General features: G+C 36.6%; 2 pseudogenes across 2 annotated transcripts; both read left to right on the top strand.

Annotated features, from left to right (window-relative positions):
• Positions 1 to 5,521: 5,521 nt before the first annotated feature.
• On the top strand, positions 5,522 to 8,457 carry LOC143599631 (pentatricopeptide repeat-containing protein At5g50280, chloroplastic pseudogene; annotated as a pseudogene). The gene is made up of 2 exons (XR_013147330.1): positions 5,522 to 6,369; positions 7,003 to 8,457. The product of XR_013147330.1 is annotated as a pentatricopeptide repeat-containing protein At5g50280, chloroplastic pseudogene (transcript).
• Positions 8,458 to 9,766: 1,309 nt separating this feature from the next.
• Positions 9,767 to 14,348, top strand: LOC143606861 (uncharacterized; annotated as a pseudogene). The gene is made up of 11 exons (XR_013148836.1): positions 9,767 to 9,900; positions 11,315 to 11,534; positions 11,633 to 11,725; positions 11,801 to 11,902; positions 11,983 to 12,150; positions 12,232 to 12,320; positions 12,917 to 13,038; positions 13,123 to 13,302; positions 13,376 to 13,660; positions 13,758 to 13,905; positions 13,973 to 14,348. The product of XR_013148836.1 is annotated as an uncharacterized LOC143606861 (transcript).
• Positions 14,349 to 15,278: the final 930 nt, after the last annotated feature.

Genomic DNA, 15,278 nt, shown 5'->3' with positions numbered 1-15,278 from the left:
CAGTTAAAGCTCTAGATGATGCAATTAACTTTGAAAAAAGTGAAATTCTGATATACGAAGGCCAAATAAACCAAACTAGATATAAATTTATGTTACAGGATAACATAAAAGCTCAGAATATAAGATTCTTCAAACAAGAATTAGCTGCTGCTAAAAAGAAACTCTCTAAGCATAAAGCGAGAAGAACTCTAATAACCACAACATGAGTTCTCTTATAAAGTTAGAAGAATTAATTAGAGATTTAATTAATAAAGTAGAAAAATTATCTACCAGTGAAAATCTAGAGACTATAGCTGCAAAGATTATTAAGGATGTCTCATAAAAGATTGATAAAATAGAGGAAGCTAAGCCTCAAAAGATAGAACAACACACAAAAATCTTCAACGAACGAGGAAGATTTCAAAAATACTCTTTTCCTAACTTTAACGTAGGAAATCCGTTATTAGGAAGTTCTAAATGTCCAAATGCATTAAAATGGCCTTTTAGTACGAAAGAACCATAGAATATTAAAAAATACAATTCTTTAAAAAACTGACATGAAAGGACAACGCCCATGTGATAATCTTTTAAAAGAACGCCCATGTGATAACCTTTTAAAAGAAAAAAGAAGCCTATGTGAGATGTCTAAATTATTAAAAATTGAGCTACAAAAGTGTCACATAATTCAAAAATTCAGCATAATTCAGGATGACTGGAGTATGCATCCAGGTGATAAATTAGAAACTCTATTCGAGTTATTAAAGCAAAAGTTAAAACTTGAAAGAGAAATTCAAGAGCTTAACAAAATAAAAAAATGAGTTCTATCTCTCAAAAGCTAGAACAAATATTTGACAATCAGCTAGAGACAGGCTCAGCTGAACAAATACATGAACTAGTCCAACTAATGTCACTAAGTGATAAAGAATGTGAACAAAAGTTTGCGAAAAATAAAAGTCTTAGAGACAAATATTTTCCAGAAAAGGTTTTTACAGTAAAAGAACCTAAAATTGAAAAAGATATAACACCAGAACCTATAACTGAAGATGAAAGTTCTTCTGAAGAATACACTCCTATGTACAATAGTAGAACAAATAGGGCCAGTACTAGCTATATACTAGCCACAAAAAGAAAAATGTAGAATTTTCTATGCCTTATTACAAAGGTATACCAATTCTAATAATGGAAGTTCAACCACAATTGACACTATTAAAATAGACTGTATCTTCGATCTTGAAAAAAGAAAATAAGTTATAGACAAATGGAATACTGAGATTAGTCTCATTATCCAATCCAATCCAGAAGAGTTCTCTAATGCTAAAGCAGTTTTATTACTAATAGAACATAAATCTTCCGGAATTATTCAAGATTTCATTAAAGTACAACCTGGAATGAAAATATGAATGGTATAGATCTCTTTGACGAACTAATAAACGCCATGTATATGATGTTTTTAGGTCTTGATTTTCTTACAAATAAAGATCAAGAAAATCAAAAATTGCTGGAAAAAGCAAGACAAAATCTTACGAAAGCACAATTATGTGATATATGTCTTTTAGACGATTTCACTTGCTTATTTGAGCAAAACTTGTACAAATTAAGTACGGGTGAATATCATTCCTGGATAGAAGCCTACTTAATGAAAATCCCCATAGTAGGAGAAAAAGCCAAAGAAAGATGGAATAAAGAAAAGAATTCTTTTACTATGCATTCCCTCGGATTTGCTACAAGAATTGTTAAAGAAGAAATAGCCGTCTATTGTGATTTCTCCAATAAACAAAAACAGTTAAAAAGATTTTACAAAAAATGTTGCAGTACTTTAACTGAAACACCTCAATTATCCTTTGGATGTGACCCACCCAAAGATAAAAAATACTTCAAAAAGAAATATAATAGAAAATATAAAACAAAAAGAAGGTTCTGGAAAACCAAGAAGAAAAAATTTACGTCAGGTAAATATTTTTCAAAAGAAAAACCAAAAATCTGTCCGCAAGGAAAGAAAAAATGCAGATGTTGGATATGTTCTGAAGGACATTATGCCAACGAATGTCCTAACCGAAAAAAATTCCCAGAAAAAACAAAGCTCATTTTAGAAGCTGAAGAAGAAGGATATTTTCCTTCTGAAAACATTTACGATGGGTATACTCAGGTATATTCATTAACAGTCAAATACGACTCTTCTGACGATTCTACTGACTCAGAATGACTACAACTCATAAGCGAGAAAAAAATGAATTAGGCAAATTACATTTTTGTCAAAATATTTTAAAACAAGAGGAATTGGTCTATGCTAATATAACCAATCCCAACTCTATTTATATCAAAGGAAAATTTTTTCTAAAAGGATATAAAACGATAACTTTACATTACTATGTTGATACCGGAACAAGCCTCTGTCTAGCAAGTAAGTACGTTATCCCTGAAGAACTTTGGGAAAACACACCCAAGGACATTAAAGTAACTATAGCTAATGAAGAAACAATCAAACTAAATAAGGTTTGTAAAAATCTTATAGTTTACTTTTCAGGAAAACCATTTCCTATTCCTACCATTTATCAGCAGGAATCAGGAATAGATTTACTCATTGGAAATAATTTCTGTCAGCTTTATGGACCCTTTACACAATGGTTAGACATAATATCTTTTCACCTTAATCAAGAAATGATTCTGATTAAGAAAATAACCAAAGCACTTCGTGTTGGGAACCCCGATTTTCTTGAGTCAATGAAAAAAGATTCAAAAATAAAGCAAATACCTGGTACTAATATAACTCAAGAAGTTATAAAACCAGAAGAAAAATATTTCATAGAAATACAAAAATATCAAAAAGCACTACTTGAAAAAGTATGCTCAGAAAATCCCATTGACCCAGAAAAATCCAAAAACTGGATGAAAGCGTCAATAAAACTAATAGATCCTAAGACTGTAATCAGGGTAAAACCAATGAAATACAGTCCACAAGATAGAGAGGAGTTTAGCAAACAAATTAAAGAGTTACTTGAGCTAAAATTAATTGTTTCAATTAAGTCACCTCATATGTCACCAACGTTTCTAGTTGAAAGTGAAGCTGAAAAAAGAAGAGGAAAAAAGCGAATGGTAGTAAATTATAAAGCGGTTTTTCAGCAACAATAGGAGATAATCATAATCTTCCGTGTATGCAAGAATTACTAACCCTCTTAAAAGGAAAAACCATATTTTCTAGTTTCAACTGCAAAAGTGGTTTCTGGCAGGTACTATTAGATGAAGAATCTCAGTTACGAACTGCATTCACATGTAAGGCCCCGAACCCCGGGAACCCCACAGACTGTTAATCATACATAACACTTAATAAAATAATTAAACTTGAAAACAGTTTCTTCCATTAAAACAAACATCTCAGAGTATAATTCAGCGGAAAACATAAATAATAAAATAAGGTCCCAAAACCCGGGAATTTTGCCCAAAATCAACATAGTTATCTTTAAATAAAAACTTTTAATAATAAATGTTTAATAGTAAAACTTCAGTTCCCGTATGCCCTTCACCGTCCAAGTAGCTTCGTGCATGTCCAAGCGATAAGGCATCCTCTTCCTAACCTGAAACTCACACTAACATGCACACAAAGTCAGCTTGAGCTGAGTGAGTTCAAGTTTTAAGTAAATAACATCAGTAGTGATAGTTAAGATAGTCAAACCAAAAGTTTTAAAAAGTAAAAGGGTACATCCATCAAATCCTCATTACCGAGAACTAAACATCCTCATACATACATATACAAAATGTATATGTAAACATCCTTTCAATTACATCTCTATATATATCACAGTATATATATATATAACATCCACGTATAACATCAGGGTCGAGCAAACGTACAGCCCAAACACGTAACATCAGTGCATGCAAACACAAAGTAGGCATACACAACATCAGTAGTCGAAACGACTACAACATCGCCAGATATAGGCCAAGCAATAATGTATATACATACATATATATATATATATATATATATATAACATCCCAAGGCCTACCATATGCTAGCAAGCCTATATAAATCGTTTAAAACATTTAATCAAGTAGGAAAACACTTAGGTGTGCATGCTAGCCCAAAAGTTAAAAGAGTTAAAAAGGGGCATCATGAATTCACCTGAAATCAATCGAACACCTGCAACGAGCTAGGAATCCCTAAGTGCACAATAACAAGCAAGGGCCTGTAAATTATACACAACACGTTACTAAACTAGACCGTAAGAACACTCTTGCCTAATGGGACGCCCAAGGCCCAACACTTGGCCCAAGGCCCAATACTTGGCCCCAAGGCCCAACAACTTGGCCCAAGGCCCAACACTTGGCCCAAGGCCCAAAGATAGTCAAATCGGGTTGAATGCGCGTGCAATAAACCTTAAAACCATTTATTAACGAATCAGCCCCGAATGGACCAAATTCCATTTTAAATCTTTTCATTCATCAAGATTATGGCACCCGAGTTGATAGGGTTGACGGTTCCTTTTTACAACTCTTACTTTAACGTTTAAACGAAAATTCGCGCACCGCCGACTCGATTGACGAAGCACTAACCCCAACAGCCCCGAGCATCAAAAAAATAATTTTTCCACAGCCCTTAAACCCCCCTAGGACTGTACAAACTGATTCGGTTGGTCACCCGATCAATTATCGCATCAAACTCAACAATTTGAAATTCTACACCCGATAAACCCTAGTTTTCGAACTAAAATCGATTGACCGACCTAAACACCTCCACTGGCCATGAAATTATAATATGATGTACATGTCATACCTAGTGGGATGTTGATGCAAAAACCTCACTCGAAACAGCCACGGAAAAGCTCAATTGGTCAGCCACCCGGTTAGCCTACAACACGATGTTTTTCGATCAATACGCGCAATATGAGGACCAATTAACGTGTAAAAGACTTGGGGAATCGTAGTACATACCTTGAATTGAAGTTCTAAGACTTAGAATTGGCTGCAAAAAGGAAAATCGGTGGTCTTGTTCTTTGTTCCTTCTGCCGATCGCCAGCTTCACAAGGGCTAGGGTTAGGTTTTTTTTTTTTGTTATAACATAAGATGTTTAGGTTTCGTTGTCTTACGAACCTAATTGAACACTATCACGTTAACTCGTCCGACCCTACTAACCCATTTTATCATATTTACCTTTTTTCCATGATATTTTAATTTTAGAACAATGACCTTCTTTTTGTGTTTAGGCCATTGCACTCTTTGAATTGGAAAGTCACGCTGTTCCGGAAATTGGTCGGAATCTCACTGAAAACCGCTGAAATTGGCCGAAATCTCGTTGAAAACCGTCGATTTTGACCGAAAGCTCAACAGAAAACGCCGAAAAAGCCCAGCTAATCAAGATTTTGGTCAGATTACACCATTGACCGATAAACTGCCTGACTAGCAAATATTAATTAGTGAGGCTGAGACTAGTGAATGATTTGAGATTAATCTGGAATTTTTTTCAAACTTTATCATTAAAAATTTAAAATGAGTGAGCCTTGAAAGCCCCCAGAGGAGCTTGAAGCTCAAAGACGGCGTAACAATGGTCGTCACCGCCACCGTCACCGTCACCGTCACCGTCAACCACCATCCTTTACCGTCATCGTTCTTCACTCCACCACCATCCTCCGCCCATTTTCACCACCGCCACAAACCCCATCTCTCAAAACCCAAAACCCACATCACACTTTCCGCCACTAAACCCCCAAATCAAAACCCTTCATCCTCAAACTCAATCTTCCTTCCATTCTTCCAAGACCCACAACCCGAACCCGAACCCGAACCCGAACCCGACAAAATCCAACCCATCACCGACCCAATTCACCAATTCTTCAAATCACAAACCAATACCCATCACCCAGACCCACCTCACGAAGGCAAATTCACCCTCCAAAAGAATCGCCGCTCCGCCTGGCACCTCTCCGACAAACTCGAACCCGAACAGCCCGAAACCCAAGAATTCCCAATCCCAGACATTAACCTCACCGAACCCGAAAACCCTGAAAAACCCGGAAATGAATTTGTGGGTGGAAATAATATTGCGAATGAAATTGTTGAAATTGCGAGGCGTTTAGACAAGAATGTGACGTTAGGCGAGGTGTTAGGCGGGTATGAAGCGAAGTTAAGTGAGAGAGATTGTGTTGAGGTGTTGGGGTTAATGGGTCAAGAAGATGGGTTGGTAATGTGTTGTTTGTATTTCTTTGAGTGGATGCGTTTGCAGGAGGTTTCGTTGGTTACGCCGTGGGCATATTCGGCTTTGTTTCCGGTGTTAGGGAGGGCGGGAATGGGTGACAAGGTTATGATTTTGTTTGGGAATTTACCGGATTCGGTGGAGTTTAAGCAGGTTCATGTGTATAATTCGGCTATTTCGGCTATTGCGTGTTGTGGGAGGTATTTGTTTTTATGTTTATTGTCTAGTACACTGTTACCTAGCATTAGATTATCACTAGTTCATATGAATGATTATCGAGATATACGTAAAATGTTGTAAAGTTACATACTTTACCAATTCTTGATTTTGAGAAGCTAGGAAATGATAACTGAGAAAATTATTCTTAAGAAGAAGATATGCTATTGAAATTCTGAGTGTCTGTTTGCTAAAAATTTGAACTTACAAAACAAATATGGAAGACTGATATGAATACATTAAGTAAGAACCTAAGTTAATTAGACAGCTAGAAAACGCGTAAAGCTAATTTTATATGTTGCAAGAGTCTTTTTTGGTGGAATGGTGGCCTAAATGATGGAAATTGGGTCTGACAACTTTGCCACAGGATCCGTGTCATCGAGACCTTTCCGATGACTGGTAGTGGGGCCCATCATTCCACTTGTAGCCAAAGTTATGCCCTTTTTAAGTTTGGACTCTTTATGTCTCTGCTTTTCTCTACCAAGCTGGTCCATATAAGAGTCTGCTAACTCTTGGATCGGCTCCTCATCTTTAATTAGGGAATTTCACAAATTTTTTAACAATGTTTTTGTTAAGATATTATTTATTTAATTTGGAATTTCGGGCTTTTGTTATAGATACGATGATGCTTGGAGATTATTTGAGAAGATGGAACAAGACAACGTTGAACCGGATCATGTAACGTGTTCTATTATGATCACAATCATGAGAAAAAAGGGCAACAGTGCAAGAGACGCGTGGGAGTTTTTTGAAATGATGAACATCAGAGGACTTAAATGGAGTTTAGAAGTCATGGGCGCGCTAATTAAATCATTTTGCGACGAGGGTTTAAAGAAAGAAGCACTTATTATCCAATTAGAAATGGAGAAAAAAGGGATCGCGTCTAATGCAATCATCTACAACACAATTATAAACGCGTATAGCAAATCAAATCTAATTAAAGAAGCCGAGGGTTTATTTGCTGAAATGAAATCAAAGGGGATTGTTCCCACAACGGCTTCTTACAATATATTAATGGAAGCATACAGTCGTAGAATGCAACCGGAGGTAATCGAAAGATTAATAATAGAAATGGAAGAGACGGGATTAAAACCCGATGTTAAATCATATACTTGTTTAATAAGTGCTTACGGGCGCCATAAGAAAATGAGTGACATGGCGGCTGATGCGTTCTTGAAGATGAAAAAAAATGGTATAAAACCGACGTCCCATTCTTACACAGCTTTGATACATGCATATTCAATCAGCGGGTGGCATGAGAAAGCTGACATGGCGTTTCAAAACATGTTACGTGAAGGGGTAAAACCGTCAATAGAAACCTACACGGCTTTACTGGATGCGTTCAGACGAGCTGGTGACGCTGAGTCGTTAATGAGAATATGGAAAACGATGATTAATGATAAAATCGAAGGAACGCGAGTCACGTTTAATATTTTGGTTGACGGGTTTGCTAAACAAGGTATGTATAGCGAAGCACGTGACGTGATATGCGAATTTGGGAAAATCGGTTTTCAGCCGACTGTTATGACGTATAATATGCTGATAAACGCATACGCGCGTGGAGGGCAAGAAAGTAAATTGCCACAGTTGTTGAAGGAGATGGTTGCGCTAAAATTAAAACCTGATTCGGTTAGTTATTCCACCATGATTTATGCTTATGTTCGTGTTCGTGATTTTAAGAGGGCCTTTTATTATCATAAACAAATGGTGAAAAGCGGGCAAGTGCCCGATGCTAAATCGTATCATAAGTTAAGAGCGATTTTGGATGTGAAAGCTGCTACGAAGAATAAGAAGGATAAGAGTGCGATTATGGGTATAATTAGTAGTAGGTTGGGTTTGGTCAAGGTTAAGAAGAAAGCAAAGAAAGATGAGTTTTGGAAGAACAAGAAGAAATGGTCACCGGCTTGTGGGTCGGATGCAGTTGGAAACAGATGATCCTCGGGCTTGAGCTTTCTCGTCTTGTTCTGTAAGAGCCCGTTTCACTGTTTGAAAACCTGACCTGGATGAACATGGAGAGACGGGTTCGGTCCTCAAAACATGGATTTTGTAGACAACTTTGTAACTGATAATTTAATGTTAAAGAGTAGCTTCAACAGGTTGGTTCACAAGGTTTAAAGAATGTTTTGTTGTTTCATTACACACTTATATTTGTGAAGGAAAATGTTGTATGGTTCTTTTTTGGTTTTTTAATCTGATTGGTATGTAAGTTTTCTGGTTGTAATTGTGTCTAGGAATTAAGGTGTATGGATTTCTAGGGGTGGTTGTAAGTAATGGGGTGAAAAAGAACCTGAACCGGAGTGGAAACCGAAACATTTGAGAGGTATTAGGGTATAAGACCGGATATGTATTTAGTTTTAAAAGTTTTCGTGGGTTTGGGATGGGGGTATGATGTTAGATGACATTTGTAGAATTATTTGAACTTGTTTACCTGCATCGAATCTAAATGTATTAGTTTGGTTCATAGTCTTAAAAAGTAGAATAATTATATCTGTGATTCTTAGAAATTCAACATTATTCAAATTATAGAATCTTTAGATGTGTAGTAGTATTTTAAGTCGGTTTTAATGTACATTTGAACAAGTAAATTTGAACCATGTAAGACTGAAAACGGATATACCCGATATTAGTAAAAACCTAAACCAATATAGGTAATAAGTAATAGGTACCTGGACAGTAAGTATAACACGATTATACCACTGGACATGAACATTTATTACTAAAAACCATGGTGCCAAAGATTGTAATTAGTTTTAAATCTAGATCCTGCTTGTTTGGATAGAGAGATTGGTAATACAAAAAGAAATTTAAAATTACAACTGATTTTACTTAATTTCTACTTGTTTTCCCTTGAGCAAAGAAAATATATGGAAAATCACATCAACATAATTTGACTAAAAAAACTCGTATCAAAATAATAAATAAAACACACAAATATATTAAATCTTCTTTTCCTAACAACTATCAATTGTTTCAGGTTGAAAAAATGAATTGTTTAACTTAAGCATGATCTATACGTTTATTTGTCTAAAAATATTAATCTAAATTCAAACACACTTAAAATATTGTGTAACTCAAACACGACCAGCTAACCCATTAATGTACACAAGTCAAGTGGGATGGCCGGATGGCCGGTAGTAATTAAGTTATAAACATATTAATATAATAATAATGACGAGTTAAGAACATGGTCATTTATTATTTTTGATTATATTCACACCTCAAAATTTTTTTTATATTATTATTTTATTAAAAATATAATTTTAAAATGAAAAGAAAATAATCTGAAAATGGAAAGAGATAATTTTTACATACAATGGAAGAGTATATAAATGATCACTATTGACAACATTACACTATCAGCCTCCAACCACTACACCTAATAACATGTCCCAACCACCGCCGGCCACCGCCGTACCGGAGGAAAGCTCGATGCCGCCGTCACGACCTAAGATAGTAATAGCTGACCTCAACGTTGACCCTCCTACCGATACCGAAACCCTTGATTCTTTCACCAGGTCTCTCTTATTATTATTATTATTATTATTTTCTGTAATTTGGATGCTAATTGAGTGTATTTTAACTTCACTAAATTGGGTTTTGAACTAGGGATGACAATGGGTCGGGTTTAGTTTAGGTAATTACAACCGCTTACTCGATTATTATTATTAAATCTTGTCTCAAACCCGTCAGGTACACGGGTTTCAAGTATACCCGCTAGTCTATTAAAAATACCCAACCTGTTGGGTATACGCTATACACGCCCAAAACCGGTCGGGTATCTATAGAGTTTTGACAAAGAAAAATATAATTAATCAATCAATTACAACGTCAATTACAAAAAATGATTACCATGTTTATTTAAAATAACTAAATAAAGAAAATTATGTCGGGTTTTACAGGTATATAATCGGGTAAACGGGGCTATGTTATCGGGTAATCAAGCATGTTCAAAATTCTATACCTGTCCCGGAACCGTGAAATTTTAAAAGTAACTTCAAACCCGTCTCATGCCCTAATGGGACAGGCATTGCTCGTCTCAAATGTTTTGGGTTTTTCATCGGGTTCGGGTTACATTGTCATCCACAGATCCCTAGTTTGAACTTTGGTGAGAATATTGTAGATTGTTCTTTTATATTTTGAATGTTGAGAGTAATATCATTTTAAGTAAAAGTATTTATGGTATTGAAATTTTGATGCTTACTATTGAATAAACGATCCGATTATCGCGGGATGAATTACTATTGGATACGGTTTCCTACTTATATCATATATCAAATACGATATATTCCATAAATGTATCTAGGCAAATAGTCCCCTGCAGTTTGAGCAAGAGTAGGACGGATACTCAAACTGGACCGGAAACTTTCAAACAACTGCTGAGAGAGCCCTTTGGTGAAGATGTCGGTGTACGGAAACACGACTGGAACATGAACAACACAAGCGTGGCTCAAGCAGACCTTCTCACAAATAAAGTGGATATCAGTCTCAACGTGTTTGGTTCGTTGATGTTGAAACGAGTTTTCAGATAAGTATTATAGCTGAAATGTTGTCGCAATACACAATCGTAGCCTTGTGTAACGGAGCATGCAGCTCGACAAGAAGATTGCGCAGCCATGAGGTTTCTGCAACAACATTTATACCCCCCCCCCCCGCGCACACGGGTCTTCTGCGTCCAGGACTGGATCGAGAAATAGTCGGTTTTCGTTTTGAAGATCAAGAAATTAAATTATCCTGCAAGAATACGCAATAGCCCAAGATTGATCTCCGTGAATCCAGAAAACCTCCCGAATCAGCTTCGGGGTATTCCAAAAATATATCAAATGCGATATATTCCATAAATATATCTAGGCTAATACTAAAATGCATTTACTACTCAATAATATCATATGTGTGCGATAGAGGTGGTTATAACTTATATATGTTGTGTAGGTTGAGTAATGAAGAAAACAATCAAGACAAGATTAGTTTTGTTGGCAAAGATAGGGATACAGTTGAACTAGAAAGTAAACAATCTAAAAAACTTGGCAAACCCCGTTCACGAATCAGTAAGATGGAGTTCCCCATCGATTGTGGTGCCGATGCTGAAGGCGATCATAATGGTCCAGGTGCCCCGTCGTCTCGTGAGGAAAAAGTCAGCAGCCTTAAAGCAGTGAGTTCACATTTTTGTTGAAATAAAATTGTTTTATAGAATGAAAAATGTTTACGAGTATGTATGTGTGATATGACTGGTTCTTTGAATATTTATAGGGTTTGGTACATGTTGCACGAAAGATGCCTAAAAATGCACATGTTCATTTTATACTAGGCCAGATGTACCAAAGAATGGGACAGCCGCAGAAGGTAGGAATTAGGTTCTTGCACTTAATAACTTATTTGGTCTTATATCTTTGCACTAACTTTGAAGGATTTATTTAGGCGGTTTCTGCATATGAAAAAGCAGAAGAAGTCTTGCTTCGTAGTGATGAAGATATCGACAGGCCCGATTTACTCTCTTTAATCCAGACTCATCATGCGCAGGTACACTACATCTTTGTTATTTCAGAAAACATATTCTTCTTACAGTTATTAATTTATCATCTGTTTACGTAAACTTGCAGTGTATTTTGCTTGGAAGTTCAGAAGAATACGGTTCAGGAAAAGAATTAGAGGGTAAGGAGCTTGAAGAAGTTCTCTGCGAGTTAAACGAGTCAATGGCATCTGATGTTAGGCAAGCATCTGTCTGGAACACTATAGGCGTATTGCTACTTAAATCAGGCCATTTGCAGGTAAAAACAATTTCTTTTCCGTTACTGGCCTCATCGCAAACACAATCTTGTTTACGATCCACCGTTATTGTTTGCTTATAGAGTGCTATATCAGTACTTTCATCTCTACTTGCGGTTGTCCCTGAAAACCTGGATTGCATTGGTAACCTCGGAATGGCTCATCTTCAAAAGTAAGAACCTCATGTTTAAACAGGGGTGAATTAGTAATTCTATGTAAACAAGCCGAGTCTGAGCTCAACTAGGCTCAAGCTCTGCTTGTTTTGACTTACCAGATCTCAAGCTCGGCTCGTTTTGAGCTCTTTTTCAAAAGCTCGATCTTGGCTCGTGGGTTGCTTATTTAAACTCGGGCTCGGCATGCTTATTATTTATTAATTAATTTATATACATGTTTACTTATTTTTATATATTTTGAGAAAAATCTTAAATATGCCTAAGCTCGGCTCGAGCTCGTGTAGTACCTTAACGAGCCAAAGCTCGGCTCAAGCTCGACTGAGTAATGTAAAACTAATACATAGAAATCCAAAAGAGGCAAAACTTAAAAATTCACAAGGCTCGTTAAGGCTCAACATGCCTAAACGAGCTTCAAATGCTCGAGCTCCAGCTCGATAAGTTAACAAACTTTATTTGATGCTTGGACTCAGGTCGTGCTCATGAAAGCTCAATTTGTTTCGAGCTTTTTATCGATCCGAGCTTGAGTAGCTCACGAGCGGCTCGGCTTGTTTTCACTCCTATAACTTACACACATACTTTTATACTTGCCGTCCAGCGGAAACTTGGAACTTTCAGCAAAATGTTTTCAAGACCTGATCTTAAAAGACCAAAATCACCCTTCTGTTTTTATCAACTATGCTGCCCTTCTTTTGTGTAAATATGGTTCTGTAGTTGCAGGTGTGTTAATTATTGTTGAGATATAAACTTGTTAAGTAGACTCGCTGTTTAAACTGTTAATGACATCAAGGGCTCCAATTTTAGGCGCAGGGGCTAATGGTGACAATGAGGCGTGTTTAGATAGAAACACAGCAGTTAATGTAGCTAAAATGTTTATTAGCCGCTGCAAAAGCCGACCCAAAAGCGGCACATGTTTGGACTAATCTTGCTAATGCATATTACATGGCTGGTGATCATAGACACTCTGGCAAGTGTTTAGAGAAGGTTATCATCGTCTTTTTCTGTAATCAGTTTGTCAAACAAATGCTACATTTATTCAGTTTTGAGTTAATTGCAGGCCGCAAAATTGGAGTCCAATTGTTTGGCAACTCGATATGCGATTGCTGTTCATCGGATCAGGGAAGCTGAAAGGTCACAGAACCCTAGCGAACAGCTTTCTTGGGCCGGAAACGAAATGGCTTCGATTTTAAAAGAAGGGGACTCACTTGCAGTTGGGCTGCCCATAGCGTGGGCCGGGCTTGCCATGGTTCACAAGGCCCAGCATGAAATTTCAGCAGGGTTTAAGATTGAACAAAATGAGTTAATGGAGGTTGAAGAAAGAGCACTTCACAGTTTAAAGCAGGTGGCTTTTCACTTTTGAGCTTCTAATTTTATCTAAAAGAAAATGAATAAATTTATATGGAAGCATCTAAATTTTGTGGGCCCATTTGGTATTTCAGGCGATATCAGAGGACCCTGATGATCCAGTCCAGTGGCATCAACTCGGGCTTCACAGTCTTTGTATTCAAGACTTTAAAACATCCCAAACATACCTCAAAGAAGCAGTTGCTCGTGACAGAGAATGTTCATACGCTTGGTCAAATCTAGGTATTTCCTATAATATTTATATTAATTTAAACCACAAAAATTATATAACACTGCAACATCACACCAGGTATTGCTCTGCAACTATTGGATGCATCATCTTTACAAGCTGAAGAAGTATATAAACGGGCCTTATCGTTGGCAAAGCCCGAACAGGCCCACACAATATTTTGTAATTTGGGAAACTTTTACAGACAACGAAAGCAGTATGAATGTGCAAAAGCTATGTTTACTAAATCATTGGATCTGCAGCCCGGTTATGCCCCTGCATATAATAATCTAGGGCTTGTATTTGTTGCTGAAAGGCGGTGGGAAGAAGCAAAATTCTGTTTTAATAAAGCTTTTGAGGCGGACCCGTTGCTTGATGCTGCTAAATCCAATATGATTAAAGCAGCGGCTATGTGTAGAGTATGCGCGCCGCTTCTTAATTGACTTTTGTATGTGAATGTTGTTTGACTTGAATGTTGTACTCAGTTCTTGGATGCTAGTGTTTGTAAATTGTACATATTGCATATATTTAGTTCAATTTTCAATTATTTTTTGTTTCCTTTTTTGGTTTTGAAGCTTTGGTTTTGTGTAAAAAGAAATTACACACAAGTTACTAAAACCATGTATGGAACCACAAAATCGACAAACCGAGCCAGAACTAGTGTACTCGGTTATAATCATATCAGATTACCGGTTTTGGTCAAACTGAAACATGAAAAAAGTAAGTAATCCATACTGAATGAGTGGTACGATCATTGGATTCAAGGGACGCTTTATATGAAACCAATTTTAAGTAGAGAATTATAACAGTATAGTATATGTGTAGGTAGTAGATAGTTTATTATATGTACAAAAACAATGAAACAACTGGCTTGAGAGACTTGGTTTGCACCGATCTCGAAATCCTAATTTGTAATCGGTATGAGAACCTTTGTCGAAATCAGTTAAAGTTTACTAGCCGGTTTTAAGCCCAAACTGAACTTATCCCTTATAAACAAGTTTCAACCTAACCTGATCTCTGCCAAAAAAAATGTTGAACGCGTTTGAACGAACATGTTTCAAGCTGATCCTATTCGAGCCTAGAACCCGACTTATACCCAATAAATTTTATACTTGAGTTTGGCCCCAAAAATTAATAGGCGTGGGTTGGATATGAGACTGAAAGTGGGGATGAAAATGAAACGTGACCTGTATGAGTATATACTCGAAACATCTAGTATGGGTATAGGTCATGCAATGGACTGGGTATGGGATTGCTTATAAAATTTTTTACGGGTATGAGATTTTGTGATATACCTATTTATCCAACTCGATTATTGTTTGTTGAATTATTGTTGGTTCAAAAACACACACGAGTATACAAACGGAATTATTTGCAAACCCTCAAC

Source organism: Bidens hawaiensis, unplaced genomic scaffold, assembly GCF_021521415.1.
Source record: "Bidens hawaiensis isolate Kalapana, Puna unplaced genomic scaffold, B.hawaiensis_p1.1 tig00000237_1, whole genome shotgun sequence".
In the NCBI taxonomy this organism is placed as follows: domain Eukaryota; kingdom Viridiplantae; phylum Streptophyta; class Magnoliopsida; order Asterales; family Asteraceae; genus Bidens; species Bidens hawaiensis.
This window is presented reverse-complemented; position numbering and strand designations above follow the sequence as displayed.